The sequence below is a fragment of the Pongo abelii genome, chromosome 5, assembly GCF_028885655.2.
Source record: "Pongo abelii isolate AG06213 chromosome 5, NHGRI_mPonAbe1-v2.0_pri, whole genome shotgun sequence".
NCBI lineage: Eukaryota > Metazoa > Chordata > Mammalia > Primates > Hominidae > Pongo > Pongo abelii.
The window spans coordinates 87853488-87879711 of NC_071990.2; the positions used below are offsets into that span (position 1 = coordinate 87853488).

General features: G+C 39.5%; 1 pseudogene; it reads right to left on the minus strand.

The window, feature by feature from the left end:
* Positions 1-990: 990 nt before the first annotated feature.
* Positions 991-2100, minus strand: LOC100462471 (reticulocalbin-1-like; annotated as a pseudogene).
* Positions 2101-26224: the final 24124 nt, after the last annotated feature.

Below are 26224 nucleotides of genomic sequence, written 5' to 3' on the forward strand. Positions count from 1 at the left end.
TCAAGTATATTTAGTGTTTATAATTTTCCTATAGTTCTTCAAATGTATGACATTCATCTTTTTCCCTACCTCTAAATTCCTTTCTTTTTCACATTATCTTTCTTGATTGCTTTTTAGTAGAAAAACAAAGACATGGATTTATTGTGCATATTAGCAGGTCCATCCTGGAAAATGCATGGAGGTTTCATACACACCACTTACAGTAACAGCTCAGAGTATAAAGTCGAGAAGGAAGAATCTGAAATATTAGACTTATTCTGAAATAAGCTTACCTAGGATGATACCACTTTTGATCAGAATTTCCACTTTCCAACTAGTTAACAATATATTAACAGTGGCAAATAATAAAATCTGGTAGTTAAAATACATAGCAGTCACTTCATATTACTGCCTCCCCCAACCCACCCAACTTCTGAAGAACAGAGCTTTTTCAAGTTTTGTTACCCTTTAAGTTTTAATTTTAAAAAATTTAATAAAAAGAAGGGTTTTTTTGTTTTTTTGTTTGTTTGTTTGTTTTTTGAGACAGAGTCTCGTTGTGTCGCCCAGGCTGGAGTGCAATGGCGCGATCTCGGATCACTGCAACCTCCAACTCCCAGGTTCAAGTGATTCTCCTGCCTTAGCCTCCCAAGTAACTGGGATTACAGATGCCCGCCACCACGCCTGGCTATTTTTTTTTTTTTTTTTTGTATTTTTTTAGCAGAGACAGGGTTTCACTATGTTGGCCAGGCTGGTCTTGAACTCCTAACCTCGTGATCTGCCCGCCTCGGCCTCCCAAAGTGCTGGGATTACAGGCTCGAGCCAGAACGCCCAGCTGAAAAAAAACTTTTAAAAAGTCATGTTGTACCAATATATCCCCAGAGAGAACTGCAATTTACCAAGGTTTTCATGTGTTTTGAGAGAAATCTTACTGAAAGAATAGTAATGTCCATTTTCCAGTAAATACTGAGTGAAAAACCATTTTTATACCCCAATCTGAGTTATAAACTTGCTTTTTTAGGAACACAACTGCTGTAAATTAGACAATTGTAGCAACCATCCAAGACAATAACAACGCCTATGACAGTCTGCCATATTCTGGTGAGTGTCTATCAAAGCTCATCATGATTTTTTGTGAGATCTTCCCCACAATTGGTAGCTTGGCTTCCAACAAACATGTTCCAGTTCTCCAATATTTCCTCTTTAGCCTCTCATCCTTGTTTTTGTCTGACTCATATACTAGATGCCTGGCCGCACCCTGTGCATGATCATAATCTTGAGGGAGGATCCAGTGGCGAACCTCGTCTTTGTCCAACTTCCAGTCCTTGTTCAGATCCCGGAATTCGTTAAATTGCTCCCGTTCTGATAAAACCCAGTCTGGCTCAGAGCCATTCTCCTCATGGGAAAACATATCCACAATATATTCATCCCGATCCACAAACCCATCCCCGTTCTTGTCGTTGTCCTCCAGGGTTTCCAAAACCACAATTTCCTTCATATGCTCAAACTCTTCAGGATGCAGAAAGGCAGTGAACTCCTCCTGAGTGGCTGTCAGGGCACCATCGAGGTCTGCAGCTTTGAATCTTCTCTCCTCACGTGGCAGCATCTTTTTAAAGGTGTGATGAACTGAAGAATCATGAAACTCTGCGGGGTTTCCTAGGTCACAGGTGGCTTGTTTGTATTCTTCCTAGTAAATTTTATCATCCTTGTCCCTATCGTAATCCCGCCAGACTTTGGCGACATTATCGAAGATGTATCTTTTCTGCACCCGTTTGATCCAGGTTTTCAGCTCCTCAGTAGTGACAAAGCCATCTCCATCATTGTTGATTCGATCAACAATCTTCCCCAGCCTCTCCTTGCTCTTGTCCGGGGTGAGCCGGCCGAAGGTCTTAGAGTCCTCCTTGCCCAGGAAGGCCTCATGGCAGTACTGGAAGCTCTGGTTGACCTCTGGGAGCCGCTCGCCCAGCTCCGAGTCAGGCCGCACCACGCGCTCCTTGCGCACGGTGGGCTTGGCCCGCAGCGCCCGCAGGCCAGCACCAGCGCCAGCAGCAGCCCCAGGACGAGCCCCAGGACGAGCCCCAGGCGGCGGCTGCGGCCACCGCGCGCCATCGTCCCGAGGAGAGGGCGGCCGGGAGGGAGGCGCCGAGTGAGCGACAACAGCGACAGCTCGGGAACCGGGTCTCGGAGCGCGGCGGCGGCGGCGGGGATGGGGGCCGGCGCGGAAGAAGAGACCCGCCAGTCCCTCCGCCAGGGCCCGCCCCGCGCCGGAGCAGAGGTGCGCACCCCCCGGGCCTCGGGCTGGGAAGCTGCGGGCAGCCAATCTGTTTCTATTCATAGTGAACCATAGATGTATGGTTGAGTGGGGCTGCAAAAATCATGGCAATTTTGCTCAACAACCTCATCTCTTCCAACTTCTACACATAATCACAAAATGCATTACCCCTAACAATAGATTCTTCTAGGAAGAAAAGAGACTCAGACAAGTGGCAGTCCGTTATTTCATTCTGTAACAAACTCCTGCCAAAGCTTCATGACTTACCTAAATATTTATCTTGGTCTTAGAATTAGGAAGGAAGATTATAATTATTGGGATGTATATTAACTCATATATTTCGTTCAAAAATGAAGTCTTTTTTTTTATTCTGATGGAAAGTAAGCGTGAATCTCCACACACTGACTCATGCCTGTAATCCCAGCACTTTGGGAGGCTGAGGTAGAAGGGTTGCTTCAGTCCAGGAGTTCAAGACCAGCCTAGGCAACATAGTGAGACTCCATTTCTAAAATAAATAAATAAATAAATAAATGCCTGTAGTCCCAGCTACTCAGAAGGCTGAGATGGGAGGATTGCTTGAGCCTGAGAGATTAAGGCTGCAGTGAGTTGTGATTGCACCACTTCATTCCAGCCTGGGCAACAGAGTGATACCCATTCTCAAAAAAAAGAAAAAAAAAAAGGAAAGTATGATTTGGCTCATTGGTTTGACAAAACGACTGGTTTGGCCAATTATTTTACACGTTGGATGTTTTCCATAGATTGAATGAACTAACCCTGAAGCTCCAAGAATTTTACCAAAAATAAGTAAATCACATATCAGGTGAAATATTATATTTGCAAAGGTGAACTAACAACTTTTAGATTTCCCTAGCATTTTCTGTGTGTATTGAGATGCCTCTAAGTGAAAGAGTAAGAGGAACTAATAATCATCTGATAACTCTTAGTGAAGCCTCTTTGGGAGACTTCCCGGAAATGAAATTACTCTAATGACTGAGCAACAAATATATTTGCAAGTTAGGTAGTTTCTAATTCCATGATTTCAACATAATTGAAGGAGCGCCTAATTGTGTTGTCAATGAGATAATTTAAAATGAAAATGCGGCCTGGCGCAGTGGCTCACGCCTATAATCCCAACACTCCGGGAGGCCGAGGTGGACGGATTGCTTGAGCCCAGGAGTTTGAGACCAGCTTGAGCAACATGGTGAAACTCTATCTCTACAAAAAAAATATATAAAAATTAGCCAGGCATGGTGGCATTTGCCTTTAGTCCCAGCTACTCAGGAAGCTGAAGTTGGAGGATCGCTTGAGCCTGACAGGTTGAGACTGCAGTGAGCCGTGATTGTGCCACTGCACCCCAGCCTGAGTAACAGAGTGAGACCCTGTCTCAAAAAATAAATAAATAAAAATAAACAAAAAATTAAAAATTAAATAATAATAAAATAAAAATACAATTTTTTAGCACACAACTTGAACGAAGTTTTAAAAATTGAATAATACTGCCACAATAAAACCTTCTATTCCCCTTAGTTACTTATGGGAGTAAAGATTTCTCAGATTGTACATCATTAAAATTAAAAAATAGAATCAATACTGAAAATCCCATCTTCTTCTAGTGATAAGTAATCATAAGTAATAGTAATCCACAGACAGACTTAAAATGTGGGTCATAAGAGTCGCCACATCATAGTGTTGCTGTGAAGAGTAAGTAAACTAAAAGGAAAAGGATTTAGACAATGCCTGGCACATAATAAATGTCAATATATGTTAACTACTTCTATTATTATTCCTATTATCATTATTACCACTGCAGATGGCATAGAGGTGACAATGATATAACTAACAGCTATCTCCACATGCATTTCCAAAATGGTTTATATTAATAATTAGTTACCAAATCATAACATATATACGTTGTTTTGGTATACTGGTACTGAAAATCATTTTAAAACCTCAATCTAGAAAAGCATTTTTAGCATAGAGCCCTACAATCACAGAAAATAAAAGTGTCTTAGGTTCAGTTTTTATATATATTTTTGTGGCAGAGAAGTATAAAATGATTTATTAAAGATTTCTAAGCATTAAAATACATTACTTTAGGGTAAAATTATACTTTAGGGAAATATAATTGAAATGAGTTCAAGAAAAAAGCTGACGATGTGCATTTCTATGTTAAAGAAGAGTTTGCTTATGTATTTTTTAATGGTTTATGATAAATATTAAATTGGTAAATTGGTACAGCTTTTGGATTTCATATGATATATTTAAAAGAGTGATATAACCATTTTACTTTAAAATGTCAGAATAGGCAGGAAATTATACACTTTGCAACTACTTAAGCCTACGTTGGAAAATTTTCTTAAAAGTGTTATTGACCGGGCACGTGCATTTTGAAAATATTAAGAACACTTCCCTGGAGCTCCGTCTTTGATTTTCCACTCAACTGTACAACCACCTGAGTTGTAGAGTTTACTCACACTCATTGTTCAATTAGCCTCTTTGTAATCAACTCTAACTGTTGAAGGAGTCTCTGAACAGGCATCTCCACATGTGACCTTTCATTTAGTTTATATTCCCAAGTATCTATGGAACATCTCCAGTTATTGTTTTACTAACAACCTCAAGCATGACTTGTTGAAACCAAACTTATTTCTCTTCCAAACTCTTACGTTGTATTTGTTAGTACATTTTTTAATGACAAAGGACCCAATACAAATGAAGTTTGTTAAAGGGAATCTATTGGCTCACACAACTAAAACCTTGAGTAAGAGAGAGAGTTTGGACATGACTGGATTCAAGACTCGAGTCTTATTTTCGAAGTTTGGCCTCTCTCCACACCCTGACTTTTTCTTCTATTGTGGTGGTAGCAGGCACAGTGTCCATGTGATAGCAAGTGGCTGCCACAACTCCAGATTTAACAGTCTCTGAGCTCTAAACTCAGCAGGCAAGAATATCAACCTCCATCTTAGAAACTTCATTTCATCAAAAGGGGCCAGGCACAGTGGCTCATGCCTGTAATCCCAGCACTTTGGGAGGCCAAGGCGGGTGGATCACTTGAGACCAGGAGTTCAAGACCAGGCTGGCCAACATGGTGAAACCCCATCTCTACTAAAAACACAAACATTAGCCAAGCGTGGTGCACGCGCCTGTAATCCCAGCTACTTGGGAGGCTGAGGTGGGAGAATCACTGGAACCTTGGAGGTGGATGTTGCAGTGAGCCAAGATGGTGTCACTGCACTCCAGCCTGGGCAACAGAGCAAGACTCCATCTCAAAAATACAAAAAATCCACTAGGCATTCTCACTTCCACTCCAACCTAGTTCTACAATGACTCTTCCTCTAGTTGGTCCCCACACTTATTTTGTCACTGGAATATGATGGTTGTTAACAGTGAAGAACGAAGAAGCTATCTAGGCTTAAATTCCACCTCCATGCTTTCCCTAGCTCTGCAAATTTGGGCAGGTTTACTGAACTGCTCTTTGCTTTAGTCTCTTCGCCTATAAAATGTGCGTAGTCGTAGTACCTTCTTCATAAGGTTGCTGTAGGAAGTAAATAAGCTAATTTACATAAAATACCCAGATAATATCTGGCACATAAAAACTTCCCTATGTACATTAGCTATTGCTATCATAAATATTATTCCCCCTCACATTTATCACATAGGTGACAAAGATTAGTAATGGGAGCCCTTTAGCCCATGCACATCAGTTCATGCCTGGTCTCACACTGCTTTTCCATCTTTATTTTCTGTTATGAGCCAATATTCAGTTACTCTAGGAGGCTGTCATCCATTTTTCCTCACATTCTGTGTATTTGCTATTTTCTATTTCTCTGTTTTGTTCAGTCTATTGATTTTTCCTGAAATGCTTCTGCTTTGTGTATCTAGGATGCCATGGTTTGGTATTGGTGTTTATCTTTCTTTTGATTTGGTTTGTGCTAAAATAATTGCAGGCTGAGTTGCAATTTTCAAACCAATAAAAGGCAAAATAGTCAAAAGCATGCCTGTTCCTAGTCTGACATTTGGTAATAGCCAATGCAACCTTTTTTTCTAGCAGCAAAATTGGGAACTTGTTGAGAAAGAGAGATAGATTGAGAAGGAGATATTGAGAGGGAGATATTGAGAGAAAGGGAGCAATACTGAAAGAGAGAGAGAAATTGAGAGAATGCTACTGGTAAACAAATACACACACACACACACACACACACACACACCCACTTCATTATGAAACCTGAGCAGAACACGCTGTTAACTGTTCGGGGGCAAACTGGAGTTTGGTGGAGTGAGCTAGCATCCTGGAATGAATAGGCTAAGCATCCCATAATTGACTACTCTGATCTCCTGACAATCTGTGGGACCAAAAATGTGTGCTAATAGGATTACTTACTTTCTCTACTTTGTCAGAAACAAGGACTTTTGAAAGAGTTGTGGAAATTTTGAGTGTGTTCCTATGACCAGCTTCACAAGACAAAATTGTCCCAATGGTTCTGTGCCTAGAGTCACTCTGGGGGAATGTCTACATAACTCCTTTCGGGGATACCATAACTGCTCCTTTGTACTCTATACTTTGTGCAAAACAGATTCTATGACCTCAATTATAGTTGAAAAAGTATTACTTGGCACAACTCTGTAATTCTTAGCCAAAACAGGGTTTTAGCATTTAAAAAAAAAAAAAGTAATATAGGTTTGCAATCCCACAATTCTACATCTGAAGTCTAAAACTCTCCTAAAACTGAAAATGCATTCATAACTCACTTGGCAGCAAAACCTGACCTGACCTGGACTCATTTAGCAGCAAATCCTGTCTGAAATTGAGATCATTTATAATGTTTCTCCTACTTTATGTCAATATGTTTAGGTAAACTTGTTGAACTTTTATATATATATGATATATATATCATATATATTATATATATCCATATATAATAAACATATATATAGTGAAACTGAACAGATATGAAAACATCTGTCAAATACAGTCATCCTTTCACTGTGCATTTGATCTATTAGATAGGGGCTGAGGTTGAGGCTGGATTTTAAAACATTTCAAATGAATAATGACGAGCACCATAAATTTATTTACATTTACATTTCCAGATTATGAGAAACTTTTTAGAATCTGCTTTTCTTGTAGTTTCAAGGAAATGCTGGTAAACTTGTTTAACTTTTCTATAGGTTAATAGACATCCTAAAAGTTATTTTTTTTGTATGCCTGCTTCTTCATTCAAATATTTAAAGCTTTTCTGCTTTTATGATCCAGTACTGTTTACTATTGGCCCCCAGAATCCCAACATAGGCCTAAAGGCAGTCCCCAGTTCACCTACCCCTTTAGAGGTATCTCAGTTCCTTGCTTCTAACAGATGTAGCAGGGTGGTTCCCAGAGTTGGATTTGTTTTCATCTTTCTTTCTCTAGCTTAATTTCTAAACTTTTGTTCTCCTAATATGCATCAATATTTTTACCATTTTCCTATTTTCTATTTCTAATTCTCTTTTTATTTTCTATTTCTAATTCTCTCTTTTTATTTTTTATTTTGTATTTTTATTTATCTATGTATTTATTTTTGAGATGGAGTTTCGCTCTTGTCCCCCAGGCTGGAGTGCAATGGCATGAGCTCACTGCAACTTCCGCCTCCCAAGTTCAAGCCATTCTCCTGCCTCAGCCTCCCGAGTAGCTGGGATTACAGGCATATGCCACCATTCCCTGCTAATTTTTATATTTTTAGTGGAGACGGGGTTTCACCACGTTGGCCAGGCTGGTCTCGAACTCCTGACCCCATGTGATCTGCTCACTTCGGCCTCCCAAAGCGCTGGGATTACAGATGTGAGCCACTGTGCCCAGCCTATTTATTTATCTTTTTGAGACTCTGTCTCCATCTGTCACTCGGTTTGGAGTACAGTGGTGCAATCATGGCTCACTGAACCCTCAACCACCCTGGGCTCAAGTGATCCTCCCGCCTCAGTCTCCTGAGTAGCTGGGACTACAGGCATGTACCAACATGCCCAGCCACATTTTGTATTTTTTTGTAGAGACAGGATTTCGCCATGTTGCTCAAGCTGGTCTCGAACTCCTGGGCTCAAGCCACCTGCCTGTCTTGGCCTCCCAAAGTGCTGGGATTATAGGCCTGAGTCACTGTACCAGCACTCTTTTCTTAATTGCTCCCCAAAACAGTCAGTAACCTATTTTAGAAATAAAATTTTCATGCTTACCAAAACACATACAGAAATGAGGTTAAGTATACCAGAATTTTGTATAAAGGGAACTTGCCCTTGAGGAAAAATTACTGTCCTTACAAGTCTTCAAAAGTAGCTTCTAGTCATTACTTTCATGCAGACATCCCCTGATTCTGTATATATAGCACAGTCACCATAATTTATGAGATAATGTGACTTTCCCCAAAAGGTGGGGCTGATAATTTATGTTCCTGGCTTAGGAATGGCTTAGATAACTCAAGCAGTTTCTCTCCTACACATGCCCTCATACCTGATTCAAGCCATTGAACCAACCTGGAATTCATTGAGTCATTCATTCTGAACATCCTGAAGGTTCTCTACACCACACTTTCCAAGAAGGCATTGCTATAGAGTCTGCTATTGCAGCTCAAATCATAAGCATTAGAGTGCTTTTCGGGTTTATACTTGTTCAACTAGACATACACATCAAGCAAAAACATCTTGAGCTCTGTATAGATGGTAATAAGTAAAGGTTATCATAAACAGAAAGTTTGTGATATGTACAAATTGTAAAAGCATGGCCCTTACACAGGAAGATGTGAGGCTTCCTAATCTCTGAGCTAACATTAAGGGCTTCTTTTTCATTTGTGCCTAGTTCTGCTGTCTAAGTTATACTCTCTTAAACAGTAACAATTGGTGTCTCTTTGCCACTGGCATTTTGTAATTAGACTCAGCTCCAGCACTGACATGATGATACATAAGTGGTAAGAGGCAGTAGTTTATGTTCATGATAATGCATTCCGGTAGACTAAAAGTCAATAATCACTTGACATTCAGAAAGCATCCTCTTACTGGCAAATGCAATGCTTCTTAGTCAGCTCGGGCTGCCATAACAAAATACCATAGACTGTGTGGCTTAAACAACAGAAATTCATTTTCTCAAAGTTCTGGTGGCTGGAAGTCCAAGATCAGGATGCGGTATGATCGGGTTCTGGCAAGAACCTTTTTTCTGGCTTTCAGAAGATGCCTTCTTGCTGTATCCTCACATGGCAGGGAGAGAAAGAGGGCAAGTTATCTGGCATCTCTTCTTATAAGGGCACTAATCCCATCGTGGGGCCCCAACCCTATGACCTCATCTAAACCTAATTACTGTCCAAAGCTCCATTCCAAATACTATCACACTGAGAGTTAGGGCTTCACATAAGAATTTCGAAGGGACACAATTTATTCCATAGCAGCTTCATTATACCCTTTCAGAGTAAGTAATGAAATAGTTATGTTTTCTGGGAAAAGCACCTGGAGGAAGTAATGAAGCAACAGAAGCTTAGCCAAGAGGTATAAGTGAAAGGGCTTTCTTAAGAAACTCACACGCACACACACACACACACACACACACACAATGATTTCACAATTTAGCACCCGAGAAATTCCCTCAAACTGCAGCACTTGGTCCTTAACATAAGAAGCAATGCACTTGATTCTTTAGGGAAATTTACTTTTCAGAATAATTTTGGTGTTTTTTAACATTGCTGCCTGAAGACTAACCAAGGAGAAAAAACAAAAAGCTGTAATTCCCTTTTGCCTGCTGAAGTGAAGTCATTTAGTATATCTACATCCACAATTAATCCTTAACAAAGCATTTCTTTACTCATTGCTGGATTGAACAACTTAAGAGGAACAGGACTTGTCATTTATTATTGGTTTTTAATTCTTTTGCATTTTTATACTTTCATGCTTTCGTGATTGAATTTAGCCTAGAAGGGATTCCAGAAATAAAAGATCATCCTTTTGAAGACCTGTTCTTTCCTTGACTGCCTTTTTTTTTTTTTTTGGAGGGGGGAGTTGTTTTATTTTTACCAAATAGGTTGCCACCTCCCACCCAAGACCTGCTTTCTCCATGAATTTTACTTCATTCTACTCTGAATTTTTCCTTTCTATGACTCTTAAAACATTGATTGTATGGGCCACACATTATTCCCTCTATAGTTCTCTAAAATGATCACACATAACATTCAATAAATATTTGTTTAATTCATTGATTTTTTTTTTTTTTTTTTTGAGGTAGAGTTTTGCTCTTGTTGCCCAGGCTGGAACGATCTCGGCTTACTGCAACGTCCACCAGCCGGGTTCAGGGGGGATTCTCCTGCCTCAGCCTCCCAAGTAGCTGGGATTACAGGTGCCTGCTACCAGGCCCAGGCTAATTTTTGCATTTTTAGTAAAGACAGGGTTTCACCATGTTGGCCGGGCTGGTCTCGAACTCCTGACCTCAAGTAATCCACCTGCCTCGGCCTCCTGAAGCACTGGGATTACAGGCGTGAGCCACCACACCTGGCCTCATTGATATTTTTATAAATAGCTCTAGTTCATTAATTACATATCTGCTATGTACAGTTTTTAAAAGAGAGTTAGGGATGAAAGAGAGAACAAGTTGTGGGCAACTGATCTTCTTCCTGGAAGTCTCTTTATTGTTTAGGCTACCCTAAACATCTCATCTGATCCAAAGGGCCTCCTGGCAAAAAGCAGGACACTAGACACACACACTCTTAGATGCCTAAATTTATCTCAATAGTCTATCAAATCATCCCTCTCTCTATCCAGCGATTGGTTTGGAGAGGTGCAGGCCTTTTTTCTAGGGGTCTCTTGTTTTATTGCCAATGTTCTCTCCCTCTTCCAGCACAGGAAGAGGTTTTTTGGTTTTTTAATTTGCTCTCAGTTAGGAATTGACAAAGATTTCTTGCTTTAGCCAGGCTCCTGAACCTTCTCTTAGGCCCTTCTGTGTACTTCCTTCCAAAATCCAGTTTTAGCAAAGAACCCTAAGTCAGCTTAGCAAGAACCCTCCACTATTGACATGTGATCACCCTTGTTATCCGATCAGGTTGTCATCTTCTGCTATCCCTCAGGTGATGTTGAGTCATGCTGGCCTATCTTCAGCAAGAATCTTGTTTAGGTCTATTTAGTCAGAATCCCTCTCACCACCCTGATATTTCCTCTTATAGTAATTTTTCATCCACTGACCCCATCCTGCTCCTTGACTATAAATTCCCACTTGTCCATACTGTCTTTAGAGTTGAGACCAATCTGTCTCCATTGCAAAATCCCAGTGCCGTGGTCTCAAAACCTGTCATGATGGTCCTGAATAACATCTTTAACATGTATCATTGAATAATTTATTTCTTTTACAAAATGAAGGGACATGGGGGCAGAGTGGAACTCACTTAGGTATTTTGTCAAATGTTATACTGCCTATATTTTCTGTATTATACTTGGACCTGAACATTTGAACTTAAAAAGCAAGCAAGCAAGCAAACCGTATTAGACAGGGTTCTCTAGAGGGACAGAACTAATAGGATAGATGTATATATAAAAGGGAGTTTATTAAGGAGTATTGACTCACACGATTACAAGGTGAGGTCCCACAATAGGACATCTACAAACTGAGGAGCAAAGAAGCCAATCTGAGTCTCAAAGCTGAAGAACTCGGAGTCCAGTGTTCAAGAGCAGGAAGCATCCAGCACATGACAAAGATGTAGGCTGGGAGGCTAAGCCAGTCTAGTCTTTCACGTTCTTCTGTTTGCTTTTATGCTGGCCATGCTGGCAGCTGATTAGATTGTGCCCACCCAGATTAAGGGTGGGTCTGCCTTTCCCAGTCCACTTACTCAAATGTTCATCTCCATGTCAACACCTTCAACGACACACCCAGGATCAATACTTTGCATCATTCAGTCCAATCAAGTAGACACTCAATATTAACAATCACACAAACAAAAACAGGAAGTCACTACCTTGGTTCTTTGGTTCTGTTGTGATGAACATTGGGGCAATGGTGGCCTAACTACTGGGAAGGGTTAAGGGAACAAAAGAAAATGGAGAAGGACCATATCCATCAATATGGTCATGTCTCAGTATCCCTGGGGGATTGGGTTCAGGACAGCCCCCCACCTCTGAGGATACCAAAATCCACAGAGGCTCATCCATTATATAAAATGGTGTATGCACATTGACCTCTGTTCTAATAAAAATTTTTAAAATATATTTTTAATTGAAAAATAAAATAGTGTAGTATTTCCATATAACCTATGCACATCCTTCAGGATTTTTTAAATTATCTATAGATTAATTATAATACCTAATACAATGTAAATGCTGTGTAAATGGTTGTGTTGTTTAGGGAATGATAACAAGAAAAAATGTCTGTACATATTCAGTACAGACACAACCATTCTTTTTTTAAAAAAATATTTTCAATCCATGGTTGGTTGAATCTACACATGTGAGATTCACAGATGCAGAGGGCTGACTGTATTTGGAAACATTGTGCAGTCACAGATTATGGCAATTTGGTTCAATGTCGAAGGTATTCTAAAAATTATTGAAGGATTTATTAAAATAATGCTTCCGAGAAACAGGATTTAGCAATACATTTAAATCCTTATTTTTGAATGAGTCACAAAATTGTTTGTCCTAAATTCCTTCAGTTTTCCTTCATTCATAACTCACAACTTTTTTCTACAAAAATCCTTGACAATTTATATCTGTAAAGTGAAATTTTGATCATTTGATTGCTGTCAAAGCAGTGGTTTGCTTTCAGCAAAAGTGACATTTTGTCCCTGATCAAGTAGGAGGATAGCTGTGTAAGGAGCTGTTATCTTGGTGTTAAAAAATGGAGACTGCATCTCTGACAAAGAATCTATTTGCAAGTCGTTAATCTCAGGGGAGATTTAGAGAAAGAAGTTAATATTTTCTTGCTAAATTCTCCATCATCATAATACCATAAATTAGTTGTAAATAATACAAAGGTTTGTGTGAATGAAAAGTATCTATATATGAAGAGCTGGAGGAAAGTAAATTTAGCTGCTGAAGATATATGTTATAAGGCTTTGTATTAGAAAGTGGTTAATGTTACATTCTTTTCCTAATATTTCCTACATTCTTCTTATTGCTAGTCAACTATGTTACAAGAGGAATTTATTACATTCATTATATTCTTATTAATATTTTTAAAAAGAAATATTATATTTGTTTTTCATTTTGCCATTTTTATTTTATTTTACCATTTTACCATTTATTTTCATTTTTATTCATTTCATTTTAAATTATTTAAATTAAAAATAATTTAACACCTATTATTTTTCCACTAAGTAATGATTCTTAACATAAGGCTGAAATCAATAGACATTTAACAAATAATATATATATGTTTATCATCTATTGAAAACCCCAAGGACCTAATACAGCACGTACTAAAATTGAGTTTCAGTTCATCCTTGATTTTGTATTTTTGGGAAATATTGTTTAGCGGCTTTGGTTTATTTTACTGAGAAAATAATACAATTCTCAATATCAATTGACTAAAATATTTAAGGAAATATACAGAAAAAACTTATTTATTGCATATTGCTAGAATATGAACACTTAGAACCGTTTCTCCCATGTTCACTCTGCCTCTGGTATTATAGTACAGCAAGCTAATTTGGATTTTGTGTGATTTTTACACAGAAAACCTTCACTTTATAAAGGAGTCCGAAGTAGGGAGTTTTATTTCCTGAAAAGCAGTACCAAACTAATATCTTTAGAAAAAGCTGCATGAAACATGAAGTTGCATTTTGTTATCTGATTACAATTGCCTGCATCCAAGTCAAGAAACCAAAATGAGAAAAGGTAAAAACTTGAATGTCAAGTTATTAAATCAATTATAACACCAGAATTAGAATATGCTATTAATTGATATTAGGAGCTGTAGATGGGCCCAAACATTAAAAGAATCTGACTAGTAATTACAAATCCTGGTAATGGAAATCAGGCAACTCCATGTACGGGGAATATACAGAGATGATAGAAATGAGCTATTGCCATACCAGGACCTCAAACTTTTTACATATCAGCTTCTTTATTTGCAGAGTGCCTGGGAATTCCTGCTCTTTCTATATGGTATAATCCTCTTTAATATGGGTACTTATTCTGTTATCATCCCATCATAGTCCAAACTGCACTACTTCTTTGGGTTCTGGAACCCATATGCCAGGAGGAATTTCATGGTTAAGTTTTAAACAAAGAATTATGCTTGCATATATTGACATGGTACCACATCAACATTGCTAGAAGCACTCTCTCTGGATTTAAAGAAACATGCAGCAATTATTTTTATACATTATCCTCGTTGAATTGAAATTCTAGTGCTGTATATATATGCATATATGAGGTCATAAAGGAAACTTTCCAGGGAATGTTTTGATAATAGGGTAAAGGAAAAGAAAAGAAGGGACTAAACAATTGGCATAGAATGAAATTTTACAGTTTAGAAAGAAATCTCTGCAAGAAATTGAAAGTTCTGTAGGACTAACAATAAACTTTATGGGCTCATAAACTCTGTAATTATTTTAACCTCTCCATAAAAGTTCTCAGAGAGCTATCCTCCCCACCCAACCCCGCTTCTCCGGTCCATTGGTATGTAAATTAGAGTCGGAGGTATCTTGTTGAAAGACCAACAAACCAAAAGGGGATAAGGCCCACTTGAAATTTCCAGTTTATAAAAAGTCAGGGCCTCTATTCAAGGCCAGGGATGACTTCTTCTTTCTGCTTCTTCTTCATCTTCATCTTCTTTCTTCTTCTTTCTTTTTCTTTCTTCTTTCTTTCCTTCCTCCTCCTCCTTCTTCTTTTTCTTCTTCTTCTCCTTCTTCTTCTCCTTCTCCTCCTCCACCTCCTTCTGCTTCTTTCCTCCTCCTCCTTCCTCTCCTCCTCCTTCTCTTCCTCCTTCTTCTGCTTCCCCTCGTCCCCTCCTTCCCTCCTTCCCCTCCTCCTCCTCTTTCTCCTCTTTCTCCTCTTCCTCCTCCTTGTTCTTCTTCCTCTTTTTTTGAGACAGGATCTCACTCTGTTCCCCAAGCTGGAGTGCTATGGCTCAATCTCAACTCACTGCAGCTGCCACCTCCTGGGATCAAATGATCCACTCACCTCAGCCTCCCAAGTACCTGATGGACCAGAACTTCTTGACCTCTCTATGACTAATATTTTTTTTGCAGAATATGACACAACGTGAATATATGGCAATCTGTATATATGGCATCTAAAAAGTTAGATGCCAAATTAGGGTAACAATCATCACTCCAAACCTTAAAATAGGGTGATTTTTCAGAACCTTGCATGCTTACAACTAAAAACAGCTTTCATGAATAAGAATAAGGTAGATTCTTACCAGATCAATACCTTGTTTTCAAGAGGCCAGGTTCTCATTCTATGTAACTATGGAAATCAAATTACCTAGGAAGGCAGTTTTCCCCAGGGGAAGCTGGTTATACAGGTGAACTTTCTGATACAGCTAGTGATATTGAAATTCTAAATACAGCTATGTTGATTGAATTTAACACACTCTGATGGGCATATATATCATTCCAGTAAGTTTTGTTTTAGTAAGGGAAACAAAGCATAAATAATTTGATACAAAGGCTTATTTGCCTTCCAACTATATGACACTCAATGAATTTGGAAATATTCTCCAAATCGAGGATCTCTTGTCTATTTCATGTGGCATCCTTTAATTACCTTGAGCAGTAACATATTAGCAGCTAATTTTGATAAATTATTATATGAATCAAATTGTTCTTATTTTTCTTTTCTTTTCTTTTCTTTTTTTGAGACAGAGTTTTGCTCTTGTTGCCCAGGCTGGAGTACAATAGCACAATCTCAGCTCACTGCAACCTCTGCCTCCCGGGTTCAAGTGATCCTCCTGCCTCAGCTTCCCGAGTAGCTGGGATTACAGGCGTGTACCACCATGCCCAGCTAATTTTGCATTTTTAGTGGAGACAGGGTTTCACCATATTGGCCAGGCTGCTCTCGAACTCCTCACCTCAGGTGATCCACCTGCCTCAGCCTCCCAAACGTGCTGGGATTACAGACGTGAGCCACCGCGCCCAGCCCAAATTATTCTTATTTTTCTAACATCTGCCTTAAATATGTCCATTTTAAAGTTTCCTAATTATACTAAAATTAATCAGTTTAGAGAATATCTTCCTTCCTTTTATGACACTAGCACTAACATTACTTTCCTACGACTGCTGTAACACATTTCTCCAAACTGAGTGGCTTAAAACAATACAAGTTTATCCATAGCTTGAGAGATCAGAAGTCCCAAATGGGTCTTAACTGTGCTAAAATCAAGGTTTTGGCAGAATTGCATTCCTTCTGGAGGCTCTAGGAGAAAATTTTCTTGGATTTTCCAGTTTCTAGAGGTTGCAGTATTCCTTGGTGTGCGGCCACACTTCATCTGCAAAGCCAGCAATGGTTGGTCTAGTCCTTCTGATAGGGAATGATTCTGACCTCCTATACGGCCTACCTCTGCCATATTTAAAGGATACTTGTGATTACATTGTACGCACACAGATATTCCAGAATAATTGCCTTAATTCCACAGCAACACTAATTCTCCCTTGCTATATAAGCTAACATATTTATAGGTTCTAGGGATTAGGATATAGACATCTATGGGGACCATTAATCAGACTTCCACATAACTCCAGTATTTAGTGTAATTTATCATATCCTCCCAGACTCATTTTTGGACTAAAATATATTTCAACTTTAAAAGATGTCTTGGTAGGAAGAGCCAGAAGATAAAGACACACATGAAGAAAACTTTCCCTAGGAGAGATCCAGAGAACCACTTGGGGTTGATACTGGGAATGGGGAAGAAAAGTGATACAAAGATTTCATTGGCAAATCTGAACAACTGATGGCATATGAAGAAAAGGAAAAGGAGTCAAAGCTGGACTTAAGGCTTGGTACCTAAAACTTGGAAAGATAGTAGTGCCCTGAACAGATACAGGAAAGTCAGGAGAAAGCTTAGCTTGAGTGAGGGCAAGGGTGGGAAGGGACTTTGATAAATTCACTGGAAAAACCTCTAGGTGGTGCTGTCCAACAGGTGATTAGATACATGACATTGTAGATCAGGCAAAAGTTCAGATTGGAGATCTGGGATTGAGATGTGATTTGGAGTCACAGTCATAGGAATAAAATCAAAGCCATAAAGATGGATGAAATTGCCAAAGTAGAAAGTAAAATGAGAATATTGACAGCAGAAACTTAGAAAAACCTTAACAGCCTGAAGGAGTTGCTAGTGAGGTCAAAGATCCAATATAATAGAACCATATTGATTCCATTCCAAGATGGCCAAATACGAACAGCTCTGGTCTGCACCTCCCAGCGTGACTGATGCAGAAGATGGAGATTTCTGCATTTCCAACTGGGGTACCTGGTTCATCTCATTGGGACTGGTTGGACAGTGGGTGCAGCCCATGGAGGGCGAGCCGAAGCAGGGTGGGGCATCCCCTCACCCCGGAAGCGCAAGGGGTCGGGGGATTTCCCTTTCCTGGCCAAGGGAAGCTGTGACAGACTGTACCTGGAAAATCCTGCCCAAATACTGCCCAAATACTGAGCTTTTCCAATGATCTTAGCAAAGGGCACACCAGGAGATTATATCCTGCACCTGGCTTGGTGGGTCCCACACCCACGGACCCTTGCTCACTGCTAGCGTAGCAGTCTGAGATCAATCTGCGAGGCAGCAGCTTGGCGGGCGGAGGGGCGTCCACCATTGCTGAGGCTTGAGTAGGTAAACAAAGTGGCCAGGGAAGCTCGAACTGGGCAGATCCCACCGCAGCTCTGCAAGGCCTGCTGCCTCTGTAGACCCCACCTCTGGGGGCAGGGCATAGCTGAACAAAAGGCAGCAGAAACTTCTGCAGAGTTAAACATCTCTGTCTGACAACTCTGAAGAGAGCAGTGGTTCTCCCAGCACAGTGTTTGAGCTCTGAGAATGGATAGACTGCCTCTTCAAGTGGGTCCCTGACCCCCATGTAGCCTAACTGGGAGACACCTCCCAGTAGGGGCCAACTGACACCTCATACAGGTGCCCCTCTGGGACGAATCTTCCAGAGGAAGGATCAGGCAGCAATATTTGCTGTTCTGCAATATTTGCTGTTCTGCAACCTCCGCTGGTGATAACCAGGCAAACAGGATCTGGAGTGGACCTCCAGCAAACTCCAACAGACCTGTAGCTGAAGGACCTGACTCCTAGAAAGAAAACTAACGAACAGAAAGGAATAGCATCAACATCAACAAAAGGGACATCCACACCAAAACCCCATCGGTAGGTCACCAGCATCAAAGACCAAAGGTAGATAAAATCAGAAAGATGGGGAGAAACCAGGGCAGAAAAGCTGAAAATTCTAAAAACCAGAGCATCTCTTCTCCTCCAAAGGATCGCAGCTCCTCGCCAGCAATGGAACAAAGCTGGACGGAGAATGACTTTGACGAGCTGACGGAAGTAGGCTTCAGAAGGTCGGCAATAACAAACTTCTCCCAGCTAAAGGAGGATGTTCGAACCCATTGTGAGGAAGCTAAAAACCTTGAAAACAGATTAGATGAATGGCTAACTAGAATAAACACTGTAGAGAAAACCTTAAATTACCTGATGGAGCTGAAAACCATGGCATGAGAACTACGTGATGCATGCACAAGCTTCAATAACCGATTCAATCAACTGGAAGAAAGGGTATCGGTGATTGAAGATTAAATTAATGAAATAAAGTGAGAGGAGAAGTTTAGAGAAAAAAGAGTAAAAAGAAATGAACAAAGCCGCCAAGAAATATGGGACTACGTTAAAAGACCAAATCTACATTTGATTGGTGTACCTGAAAGTGACGGGGAGAATGGAACCAAGTTGGAAAACACTCTTCAGGATATTAGACAGGAGAACTTCCCCAACCTAGCAAGGCAGGCCAACATTCAAATTCAGGAAATACGGAGAACACCACAAAGATACTCCTCAAGAAGAGCAGCCCCAAGACACATAGTTGTCAGATTCACCAAGGTTGAAATGAAGGAAAAAATGTTAAGGGCAGCCAGAGAGAAAGGTCGGGCTACCTACAAAGGGAAGAACATCAGACTAACAGCGGATCTCTCGGCAGAAACTCTACAAGCCAGAAGAGAGTGGGGGCCAACATTCAACATTCTTAAAGAAAAGAATTTTCAACCCAGAATTTCATATCCAGCCAAACTAAGCTTCATAAGTGAAGGAGAAATAAAATCCTTTACAGACAAGCAAATGCTGAGAGACTTTGTCACCACCAGGCCTGCCTTACAAGAGCTCCTGAAGGAAGCAATAAACATGGAAAGGAACAACCAGTACCAGCCACTGCAAAAACATGCCAAAGTGTAAAGACCATTAATGCTAGGAAGAAACTGCATCAACTAATGGGCAAAATAACCAACTAACATCATAATGACAGGATCAATTTCACACATAACAATATTAACCTTAAACGTAAATGGGCTAAATGCACCAATTAAAAGACACAGACTGGCAAATTGGATAAAGAGTCAAGACCCATCAGTGTGCTGTATTCAGGAGACCCATCTCATGTGCAGAGACACACATAGGCTCAAAATAAACGGATGGAGGAAGATCTACCAAGCAAATGGAAAGCAAAAAAAAAAGCAGGGGTTGCAATCCTAGTCTCTGATAAAACAGACTTTAAACCAACAAAGATCAAAAGAGACAAAAAAGGCCATTATATAATGATAAAGGGATCAATTCAACAAGAAGAGCTAACTATCCTAAATATATATGCACCCAATACAGGAGCACCTAGATTCATAAAGCAAGTCCTTAGAGACCTACAAACAGACTTAGACTCCCACACAATAATAATGGGAGACTTTAACACCCCACTGTCAATATTAGACAGATCAACGAGACAGAAGGTTAACAAGGATATCCAGGAATTTAACTCAGCTCTGCACCAAGTGGACCTAACAGACATCTACAGACCTTTTCACCCCAAATCAACAGAATATACATTCTTCTCAGCACTACATCGCACTTATTCCAAAATTGACCACTTAGTTGGAAGTAAAGCACTCTTCAGCAAATGTAAAAGAAAGATATTATAACAAACTGTCTCTCAGACTACAGTGCAATCAAACCAGAACTCAGGATTAAGAAACTCACTCAAAACCGCTCAACTACATGGAACCTGAACAACCTGCTCCTGAATGACTACTGGGTACATAACAAAATGAAGGCAGAAATAAAGATGTTCTTTGAAACCAATGAGAACAAAGACACAACATACGAGAATCTCTGGGACACATTTAAAGCAGTGTGTAGAGGGAAATTTATAGCACTAAATGCTCACAAGAGAAAGCAGGAAAGCTCGAAAATCGACACACTAACATCACAATTAAAAGAACTAGAGAAGCAAGAGAAAACACATTGAAAAGCTAGCAGAAGGCAAGAAATAATGAAGATCAGAGCAGAACTGAAGGAGATAGAGCCACAAAACACCCTTCAAAAAGAATCAATGAATTCAGGAGCTGGTTTTTTGAAAAGATCAACAAAATTGATAGACCGCTAGCAAGACTAATAAAGAAGAAAAGAGGAAGAATCAAATAGACACAATAAAAAATGGTAAAGGGGATATCACCACTGATCCTATAGAAATACAAACTACCATCAGAGAATACTATAAACACCTCTACACAAAAATACTAGAAAATCTAGAGGAAATGGATAAATTCCTGGACACATACACCCTCCCAAGACTAAACCAGGAAGAAGTTGAATCCCTGAATAGACCAATAACAGGCTCTGAAATTGAGGCAATGATTAATAGCCTACCAACCAAAAAAAGTCCAGGACCAGATGGATTCACAGCCAAATTCTACCAGAGGTACAAAGAGGAGCTGGTACCATTCCTTCTGAAACTATTCCCATCAATAGAAAAAGAATGAGGCCAGCATCATCCTGATAGAAATACCCGGCAGAGACATAACAAAAAAAGAGAATTTTAGATGGATATTCCTGATGAATATCAGTGCAAAAATCCTCAATAAAATACTGGCAAACTGAATCCAGCAGCACATCAAAAAGCTTATCCACCACGATCAAGTTGGCTTCATCCCTGGGATGCAGGGCTGATTCAACATACGCAAATCAATAAACATAATCTGTCACATAAACAGAACCAACGACAAAAACAACATGATTATTTCAATAGATGCAGAAAAGGCCTTTGACAAAATTCAACAGCCTTCATGCTAAAAACTCTCAATAAACTAGGTATTGATGGAATGTATCTCAACATAATAAGAGCTATTTATTACAAACCCACTGCCAGTATCATACTGAATGGACAAAAACTGGAAGCATTCCCTTTGAAAACTGGCACAAGACAGGGATGCCCTCTCTCACCACTCCTAGTCAACATAGTGTTGGAAGTTCTCGCTGGGGCAATGAGGCAAGAGAAAGAAATAAAGGGTATTCAATTAGGAAAAGAGGAAATCAGATTGTGTCTGTTTGCAGATGACATGATTGTATATCTAGAAAACCCCATCATCTCAGCCCAAAATCTCCTTCAGCAAAGTCTCAGGATACAAAATTAATCTGCAAAAATCACAAGCATTCTTATACACCAATAACAGACAAACAGAGAGCCAAATCATGATTGAACTCCCATTCACAATTGCTACAAAGAGAATAAAATACCTAGGAATACAACTTACAAGGGATGTGGAGGACCTCTTCAAGGAGAACTACAAACCACTGCTCAATGAAATAAAAGAGGACACAAACAAATGGAAGAACATCCCATGCTCATGGATAGGAAGAATCAATATTGTGAAAATGGCCATACTGCCCAAGGTAATTTATAGATTCAGTGCCATCCCCATCAAGCTACCAATGACTTTCTTCACAGAATTGGAAAAAACTACTTTAAAGTTCATATGGAACCAAAAAAGAGCCTGCATTGCCAAGACAATCCTAAGCAAAAAGAACAAAGCTGGAGGCATCATGCTACCTGACTTCAAACTATACTACAAAGCTACAGTAACCAAAACAGCATGGTACTTGTACCAAAACAGAGATGTAGACCAATGGAACAGAACAGAGGCCTCAGAAATAACACCACACATCTACAACTATCTGATCTTTGACAAACCTGACAAAAGCAAGAAATGGGGAAATGATTCCCTCTTTAATAAATGGTGCTGGGAAAACTGGCTAGCCATATGTAGAAAGCTGAAACTGGATCCCTTCCTTACACCTTATACAAAAATTAATTCAAGATGGATTAAAGACTTAAATGTTAGACCTAAAACCATAAAAACCCTAGAAGAAAACCTAGGCAAAACCATTCAGGCCATAGGCATGGGCAAGGACTTCATGTCTAAAACACCAAAAGCAATGGCAACAAAAGTCAAAATAGACAAATGGGATCTAATTAAACTAAAGAGCTTCTGCACAGCAAAAGAAACTACCATCAGAGTGAACAGGCAACCTACAGAATGGGAGAAAATTTTTGCAATCTACTCATCTGACAAAGGGCTAATATCCAGCATCTACAAAGAACTTAAACAAGTTTACAAGAAAAAACAAACAACCCCATCAAAAAGTGGGCAAAGGATATGAACAGACACTTCTCAAAAGAAGGCATTTATGCAGCCAACAGACACATGAAAACGTGCTCATCATCACTGGCCATCAGAGAAATGCAAATCAAAACCACAATGAGATACCATCTCACACCAGTCAGAATGGCGATCATTAAAAAGTCAGGAAACAACAGGTGCTGGAGAGGATGTGGAGAAATAGGAACACTTTTACACTGTTGGTGGGACTGTAAACTAGTTCAACCATTGTGGAAGTCAATGTGGTGATTCCTCAGGGACCTAGAACTAGAAATACCATTTGACCCAGCCATCCCATTACTGGGTATATACCCAAAGGATTATAAATCATGGTACTATAAAGACACATGCACATGTATGTTTATTGCACCATTATTCACAATAGGAAAAACTTGGAACCAACCCAAATGTCCTTCAATGATAGACTGGATTAAGAAAATGTGGCACATATACACCATGGAATACTATGCAGCCATATAAAAAGGATGAGTTCATGTCTGTTGCAGGGACATGGATGAAGTTGGTAACCATCATTCTGAGCAAACTATCTCAAGCACAGAAAGCCAAACACCACATGTTCTCACTCATAGGTGGGAATTGAGCAATGAGAACACCTGGACACAGGGCAGGAACATCACACCGGGGCCTGTTGTGGGGTGGAGGGCAGGGGGAGGGATAGCTTTAGGAGAAATACCTAATGTAAATGACAAGTTAATGGGTGCAGCAAACCAACATGGCACATGTATACCTATGTAACAAATCTGCACGTTGTGCACATGCACCCTAGAACTTAAAGTATAATAAAAAAAGAACCATATTATATTACTATAGGCAAAAACAAGGAAAAAATTAATCACTCAATATCTTGAGCAACCAAGACACAAATTCAGGTCTTAAGGGTCTTTGAAGATATACCCCCAAAATAGAAACTTAACAGTTGTACAACACAGTAGTAAATGTTTCACCAGGAAGTTATTTTCCAAAGTAATTGTATAGAAAATGGTCTTATGAAATCAGAGGTAGAAATGATGAGCTTGGGCTTCAATTCATGAAGGCGCTCACTGCAAACTTTCTAGGTATCCTGCGTGGCATATTGCAAAGCCAGATGTATTAACATATAGACCTCTTTAACAGAATGATGTGCTTTGTTTTTATTATGCTTTGCAGGGAGCGTATTTGGAGTAATTGTGAAAGTTCTCAGTGCAAAAAACTTATACAAGAAAGTAATGGTGGTCAGTTACCCTTTAAAAAATAGTCTTTTGCTTCCCATATAAATAGCTTAATTATATGAAAGATGCAAAATTCTCCAAAAGGCTGAGTTTGTCATAAAGCTAGTTTTCATAGTTATAGCCTTACAACTTCAAATAAATATGTTCAGAGCAGTTTCTAATAATTCTGTGAGGAGCAACATATACCGATCTTTGGAAGTTAGAAAAAGTTTTGATTTTAATCTTGAAAATTCATTTGAAGCACATTTGGTTCATTTTGAAGTCCTAGTTTTATGCATTTCACAGAAAAGGGAAACACAAATTTCTCATGGCTTCTCTGTTCAGCTTTATACCCCTGCTGTGTGGTGCCAGTCAGTGCTTGGCGAGAAATGATTCTTGCTTTCTAAATGACATACAAATGCTCCAGACAGTTGAGTGCTTATAAGTGTTCTGTTCCTTTCTACACTTGAAATAGTGCAGAGCACCAAAGAAAGAAATCTTACAGTAGAATGAAAATGACAGCAAGATATGGGCATCCTAAAGCAAAAGTAAAAGAAATTGCCTCCTTGCTTCACTACGTATTTTCTGTATAAAATAAGTACCCCATTTTACCTTTTGTCACTAATTTATATGGAGTAAAATACACCCAAAGGCTATTTTATTGGCAGAAATATTTAAAAAGGAAAGAAACATTAGCCCTATCTTCATATTCCTCTATTGACTTAAGTAAATAAGTTATCTAGGCCGGGCATGGTGTCTCATGCCTGTAATCCCAGCACTTTGGGAGGCTAAGGCGGGAGGATCACCTGAGGTCAGGAATTTGAGACCAGCCTGGCCAACATGGCAAAACCCTGTCTCTACTTAAAAAAAAAAAAAAAATACAGAAATTAGCCAGGCGTGGTGGTACATGTCTGTAACCCCAGCTACTCGGGAAGCTGAGGCACAAGAATCGCTTGGACCCAGAAGGTGGAGGTTGCAGTGAGCTGAGATCGTGCCACTGCACTCCAGCCTGGGCAACAGAGTGAAACTGTCTTTCAAAAAAGAAGAAGAAGAAGGAGGAGGAGGAGGAGGAGGAGGAGAAGTAGTTATGCTTTTAAAGATACATTTTAACATCGAAGTTAATAAACAATTTCAAGCACAATATATTTGTGTAATTTTATATTAATGTTAACAGTTGCTTAAAATAGTATCTGATTTTAATTGTGTATACCTTTCAAAAATTAGTAGTAGCAGTGAACAAGTCAAAAGATGCTCAATTTGGTCCAAAATTTGGGAAACATTCATCAAAATGAGATATTATTTTAAAACTATGAAATTATTTTTAAGGTAGATAAATCACAGTTTTATTAAGGATTTCTGGAAAATCAGCTCTCTTAATATAGGTTGGTGCAACATTTTGGAAGGGCAATTTGGCCATCTAACAATTAAAATCACACCTTGCAACTGGGAGAGGTGGCTCACACCTATAAACCCAGCACATTGGGAGGCCAAGGAGGGAAGATCACTCGAGCACAGTTCAGACCAGTCTGTGCAACATAGTGAGATCCTGCATCTACAAAAACATAAACAAAATTAGCCAGTCATGGCGACACACACCTGTAGTCCTAGCTACTCAGGAGGCTGAGGTGGAGGATTGCTTGAGCCTGGCAGATCCAGGCTGTAGTGAGCTATGATCATGACACTGCACTCCAGCCTGGGTGACAGAGCAGGACCTTGTCTCAAAAAAAAAAAAAAATTACACACTGCTTTTGATCTAACAACTCCTCTTTAGGGTATTTATTCCATGGATATAATCACATATGTGCACAAGGAAGGTCACTGCATCTGCATCCTTTTTAATAGTTAAAAAAATGGAATTAACCTAATTGCTCATCAATGAAATAATTAAATTATCTTGTGTTATACTGTCGAATACCACACAGCCATTAGAAAGAATACTGACATGAAAAGATTTCTAAATGAACTATTAAGGGAAAAAAGGAAGGCAAAGAACTGCCCAAATAGGAGGTATGAGCTGATTTGTTTCAGAAAGTGAGAAGCTGATGTAACCATAAATGTTTGTATATGAAGAAAAAAATTCTTAAAGGACAAGCAAGAAACTGTTAATATTCCTGAGTGTAGTGAATGGGATAGAACTAGAGGTCAGAAA